Below are 6945 nucleotides of genomic sequence, written 5' to 3' on the forward strand. Positions count from 1 at the left end.
GCAAGAACAAAGAATGCTTATCAACAGCAAATATGATGTGTAAAGGTTGTAGCAATTATGGGTAGTTAGACAACTTGCAGACCTCAGCTAAAAGTTAGGGATGGCCTATAGCAAATGAAATATGTAGTGGATAACTCCTGGAGCATTCATTAGGAATAGAGACAGCTAGAGACCAATAGAACAAATTGTAGAATTATTACTAAAATCTTTATTAGATATTTCTTGTTATCTCACCTTGTCCCGTCTTCTCCTTTAGTGAAAATGTATAAACCTTACTTAATCCTTTGTTCTTGGTTCTTGGCATTTTGACCAGGAATCCTTTTCCTCGGAATACTCCAATAAAAAGCAATCAAAAAACTTGCACCTCATGTCTGGCTGTCTGGTGTCCATCATTGGTTTCGGCACCAGACTCAGACCTGAATTGGGGACAACAATACAGTGCGGATTCTAGACAGACAAGCTGTATTCGAGAATTGTTCTAGCAAAAGTTTTGTATCCCATAGTTTGCAGTACATTACAGACAAATTTCTTGTCTGTGTAAATACACATGGCCAATAAAATATTTATTTTATTTTGTAAATTTACTTTATTTACATCCTGCCTTCCTATTTAAGCAAACAAGCACCGTTTTTGGAAATATCTGTTGCAGGGTCAGGAGTGGTACCAACCCAAGCATCATTTCCCATTGGGAAGGTACTTTTATTAGAGTAAAGAAGTGCATTGCATTTTTTAAAAAGGCTATTTTTTTCATTTTCTGCTTATTTACAAGAAGCTTCTTTAGCTTGAGGCTTTTGTTTTCTGCTATCTTAATTTAAATCTTGGAAAGCTGCTGGTTTCATGTAGTAGAAAGAATGCCCCTAGGGAGAAATATTGAAGTTATGAAACTTTATTTAAAAAAATATTCTTGAGGAGCCTGCAGCTTGCATAAAAGAAAAAAACAAGCTTTATTTAGGAAATGACATAATGATAGAAAGTTAATTTTATCTATTGCAAAAAACCTGCACGAACTACTATAATTACAGAAGAGAGAAGACTGAACTGAGACAGGAAATGGTGATTGCTCTGAAAGTATGTCTATTTGACAATCCATGGTTTGTAGAGACCCACATGAAAGGAGATAAAAGGGCAGAATCCCGCTGAAAACTACAACGCTTATATGTCAAGAAATTTGATAGAAGAAACCACTTCAGGCCAAATTGTATTCCAACTGTAATGCCTATTCTCTGCTCCTTTCTTTTTACTTCCTTATTTCCCCTTTAATGTTTTACTTGCACTTATTTTTTTGGTTCCTTTATTTTCCCACCAGATGCCTGCTGAGCCCTCTTCTGACTTACCAGTTGCTGCTGTCAGGCTCCCACACTGACCCAAACACTTGAATCACCAAGGATAGGCCTTAACTGGTCACTAGTATGGGCATTTTCCTTGCATTGGGTTCATCCCGTCACAAAATCCAAAATCTTTTTTTAATTAACTATTGTTAATTAATTCTTTATAACCTTGCTGAAGATAAATGAAAGAAAGCCATATTATGTATTACCCATGTATTATGTCATAATGTAGGAGGCATCCAGGGCAGATTCTATCTTTGAAACACTTTTGCCTTTTAATCTAAAGCTAGTCCTAAAATCAAACATTGATATTTTTCTACCGTGACCCGTCAAAACCGTGGTAGACAAAACCGCGCTCGATGAAAGCGCGTACCTGATGTCATCAGCAGCACGATGAAAAAAATTAAAAATAAATTAAATTGAAATTAAAATAAAATTAAAGCAAGCCGATTCACATAAAGGTAAGGGTTAGGGTTAGGTTTAGGGTTACGTTAAGCGTTAGGGTTAGGTTTAGCGTTAGGTTAAGGGTTAGCGTTAGGTTTAGGGTTAGGTTAAGGGTTAGGTTTAGGGTTTGGTTAAGGGTTAGGTTTAGGGTTAGGTTTAGAGTTAGGTTTGGGGGGGTTAGGGTAAGGTTTTCGCTTTAATTTTAAATTTACCGCTCACAGCGCGATGTTTTCCCAGGATACTGCAACGGTCATAAATATGAGCCAATTCCCAAGTGTCAAAATTTTGATCATGTGACTACAGCAATGCAATGGTCATAGGCTTGAAAAATGATCATAAGTCATATTTTTCAGTACCATTGTAACTTCGAACAGTCACTAAATGAACTGTTGTAAATTGAGGACTATCTGTGTTAACTTTTCTCATCAATTTTTGCCCTGCCACACATTTGGTTTTGGCTTAATTTTCTATATGAAGCCAGTGGTTGTGATTTATACCTAGTTAGTTAGGTTTTATTGAAAAAAACTCATATTTTTCACACTATAAAATGCTCCAGACGATAAGACACACCTAGCTTTTGAGGAGGAAAACAAGAAAAAAAAAACTGTCTCTGCCAGCAATTTTCCTCCTTGCAGCAAACACCCTAGTCAGCTTCAGCACAGTCTGATTTAGCATGAGCAGCTGATTGGTGGTTGGATTGGCCTCCCATAATACTTCCGATCAGCTGTTCCAGGCTGCAGGGATTGCCGCCACTAATTGCTGCCGCCACTGCCCATTGCCACCACCAAGAACGGGCTGAAAATGGGCTGCGCTGAGGTAAAAAATAGGGTGCGCAGAGGCAGTGAAAAAAAGGAGTGAAAAATACGGTATTTTTTTAAATAAAACCCAATTAACTAGGGTTATATAAATCACAACAACTAGCTTCACATAATCCTAACATGATTGATGATCAATATTCCTAACATGACCAGTAAAAATAAGGATTACTTTTCTCAGCATTACATTTTCTTGCTAGGAAACCTGTCTTTTTTGTTAATTTATAAATTAATATGTCATTGCCTTTTTTTTAAAAAAAACCTGTGTGTTAAATATTTATTTGATGTGCCGGATTTCTTTTCATTCTGGTAGTAGGCAGTTTATTGTACTGGGATATCTGAATATTCTGAGGATGTTGAACTAGTGTGATTAGTTCCTATCATATGCTAAATTTTGTCCGCTCAATGAAAATAACTGAATAACTCTTAAATTGCCAGGTTTATAAATACCCTAGAACAGGGGTGTCAAACCCGATTTCATTGAGGGCCACATCAGGATTGTGTTTGACCTCAGGGTGGGTGTAGTCAGGTGGGCATGGCTAGCTCGACATCACTCATGTCTGGGGCACCTGTGGTGGCCCAAGCACATTGTCAGTGAAAATGGGCTCCCATGCTCCATTTTCAGCTGCGACGGCCTCTTCTGCCAGCAAAAATGGAGCTCGTGTGTGTGTGCGTGGCCCTCGCAAGCTCCGTTTTTGGCTGGGACAGCCTCCATTTTTTTAACAGAGGCCGGTCCTTCGCTGTTTCCAGGGCAGCTTTGCGGGCCAGATCCTGTCCGCGAGCCTTGAGTTTGATACCACAGCCCTAGAAAGAAAAGTGCATAAACCTCAATATAATTGAAATTTTTTTTTTCAGTCTATGAAATACTAAGGGCAGTTGAGAATAATACAACTAAATGCAACATATTTAGGTAGTTTGGTCTTCTGCGCTTTTAAATTTTAATCCCAATATTTTTATTGTTCTGGATTTTCATTACTAAAGCTTGCAGAGATGGGTATAGGTTTCTCATGAGGACAATGAGATATTCTTGTATTTCCATTTGTCTAAAGGCATTGTTCAGCTTGATAACACAATTGAAAGATTTTAAAAATCAGTTAAACATATACTGTATTGATTTCTTTTTTTGTATTCTTTGGTTTTCTTATCTAATGTGCATCTGCAATAATGCCTCTTGTTGTCAGCCATTTCTAAAATCATATTGAACTTCTGGCATCTCCTTTGTCATGTAGTATCTGTCACTTTATATTGTCTATCTTTCTTGTTTTCTCAGTAAAATATTAATTTATCATTGCTTTCTCCTACACACTATGAATCAATGCTTTGGTCTTTGTTGCTAAAGTAATTACCCACCTCCAGCATGTTTCTGTTTTGCTGCTGTTTCAATGTAGATGCCTGTTTCCTTTAGCTGGGCAGCTGGGATGACCTTCATACCTTGGGTTATCATGCTGGGAATATATATTCTTGCAATTCTTTACCCATTCATCTCAGGAAACATACCATCCCCTGCATAATGAGGCTTGGGGTGACCCTTTGAGGTACATGTAAAGTTACTCCTGTGTAATTACAATGAAGATTTTTTTTCTGACTAGAGATTGCATTTCTATTATTTTTTTGATTTCTATCTCTGACAGCAGTGGTGGGTTTCTATTATTTTTACTACCAGTTCGCTAGTGAATGTGCTTGCGCATTCTGCTTCTGCGCATGCTACTACTCCCAGTTCGCCCGATCCGGGCCAAACTAGCAGCAAATCACCTCTGCCTAACAGCCGTAGATAATAACTTGGGTTGATGTAGAATGTTACCAAGATATATGAGATTAAAATTTGTGATCTGTTTTATTAGAGGGGAGGGTAAAAATAATACTATTCAGCCTCCAAGCCTGGGCAGGGAAAGAAAACAATTCCCAGTACATTGCAATTTTGCTATGATATTTCAATAGTATGAAATACTATTCTGTATTCTGCTTCTGAAGACTGCAAAAAATGGGAGGCAATGCCATACGCACCTTGATTTATAGCCACAATTGAGCCCAACATTTCTGTGGCCAAGTGAGGCATTTGTTAAGTGAGTTTTGCCTCATTTTATGACCTTGCTTGCCACAGTTGTTAAGTGAATCACTGCAGATGTCAAGTTAGTAACATGGTTATTAAGTGAATTTGGCTTTCTCACTATAATTGTCAGGTCACAAAAGGTGATCACAGGGCCCCCGGGATACTGAAACCATCATAAATGCGAGCTAGCTGCCAAGCATCTGAATTTTGATCATTTGACCATGGATATGCTGCAACTGTCATGTGAAAAATAATCTTCAGTCACTATTTTCATTGTTGTGGTAACTTTGAACCATCACTAAACAAAGTCGGGGACTACCTGCATTGACTTGCAGCCTGGGCATTGGTGGCTTGAGAATTTCAAAAATCTGATATCCAGTTTTAGTTTTCTTTGTTTTCTCTGATCATTATTATTATGCTTACTTTAGACAAGCTTTTGCTTACTGTTTGTTTGATAAGAAATTTACTTATTGATTTATTGATTTATTTCTCACCTGTGTTAGTTTTACAAATGACTTAAGATGGTGAATATATCCAACACAACTTCCTCCTTCTAATTTCCCCATAACAACAGCCCTATGAGGTGGATTGGACTGAGAGAGACTAACTGGCCAAGGTTACCCAGCTGGCTTTCAGGGTTAACAAATAACATTGTATTCAGTAAATTGATGCATAGTAGGAAAATCTCCAGGTTACTTACTTACTTACTTACTTACTTACTTATGGGGAAAAGTAAACAGCAATTAAGCTACATATAACAAGATAGAATATTTATTGAAAAGTATAGCAAGGTCTTTTGCAGATAACACACTGCTTTTAAATAGACTGGATTCCTATAAAGCTCTGCATATTAAATTGAGAGAAATTAATATCCACCATACCTAAAATTTATTCATAACTTGGGTTAAATTAAGTAGCTCAGAAAAATCAGTGAATCTCTCAACAACCTTTTTAAAATGAAGCAGTATGATGGGTACGATCTTACATATGTAAAGAATAATCTTTATCATTGTAATCTGTTGGATTGTAGCTATTTTTTTCCAAATTTTATTCTTGACTAAAAACATTTGCCTGCTAAAAAAAAGATGATGTTCATATTGTTCTGCTAGTTTCTTTGTTTTTGGAATGTATAATTGAGGCACCAACATTATAAGAGCATTTTTCTCAAAGCAGTGGGAATTACTACTTTAAATCTTCAGCTTGAGTGACTAAATCACAATATGTGCTAACCACAAGGTTGTTCTTTGTCTATGACTTTGATTAGTACCTTTCAGGACTGGCTTGTACTCCTGCCTAAAATTGACAAAACCTTAATCAGTTATTTCCTGAAGGCTTTTGGCTCTGAACTGGTTCTAGCACATTCTTACAGCTGAAAAAATAATCTTTCTTATGCTGGAAAGTGTAATTGCATATATATGTAGTCCAGTGGTGGGATTCTTTTTTTTTTTACTACCAGTTCTTTGGGCATGGCTTGGTGGACGTGGCTTGGTGGGTGTGGCTGGGGAAGGAAACTGCTAAATGCCCATTCTCTCCTCACTCTTGGGGGAAGGATACAGCAAAATGTCTATTTCAAACCCACACCAGAGGAAGGATACTGTAAAAACCCCATTCCTTCCCTCTCCACCCCACTAACCTGCTTTCCAGCTCTGTTCTGTGCAGGGCAACAAAAGAAGACCCAGCTGATCAACTGGGACTCTGATCAGTTGGGACTCGGGAGGCAACAAATAGATGGGGGCGGGGCCAGTCAGAGATGGTATTTGCTGGTTCTCCAAACTACTCAAAATTTCTGTTAGTGGTTCTCCAGAACCGGTCAGAACTGGTTGAATACCACCTCTGATGTAGTCTACATTATTTTTGGAGGTAATTTTTCACTGTAAGTTTTGCTATGCATGTCTTTTATTTTGCCCCATTGTCCTCTTTTCAGTTATCCATGTTCTCCATTGCCTGGTAACCCTACCCAAGCCCCAAAGTAACATCAAAATATCTATTTAAAAAGTATTTAAAGTTGATTAAGAATGTATGCATTACAAAAATAAGAGTGTTGATGCAACAGAGTATGCTTTGAAAGATGAAGAACAAAGAAAAGAATAAAAGGCAGATCTATCAAAATGGCAAATCAATCTGAGAGAACAATGTGTTCTAAAGGAGTTTACCTTGAGCACAAATTCTTATACCACTTCCTTGGTTATTCATTGCAATTAGAAATCTGGATAGATTGGATACTTTACCTTTAAGTAGGTGTTTAATTCTAGAGAAGTCAGACATAACAAATTTGCAGTCGTGATTTTGTAAATCTATATATTTCAGG

This window comes from Thamnophis sirtalis, unplaced genomic scaffold (assembly GCF_051295495.1).
Source record: "Thamnophis sirtalis isolate CommonGarterSnake01/CBP01778 unplaced genomic scaffold, rThaSir2_p1.2 scaffold_1, whole genome shotgun sequence".
Lineage (NCBI taxonomy): Eukaryota > Metazoa > Chordata > Lepidosauria > Squamata > Natricidae > Thamnophis > Thamnophis sirtalis.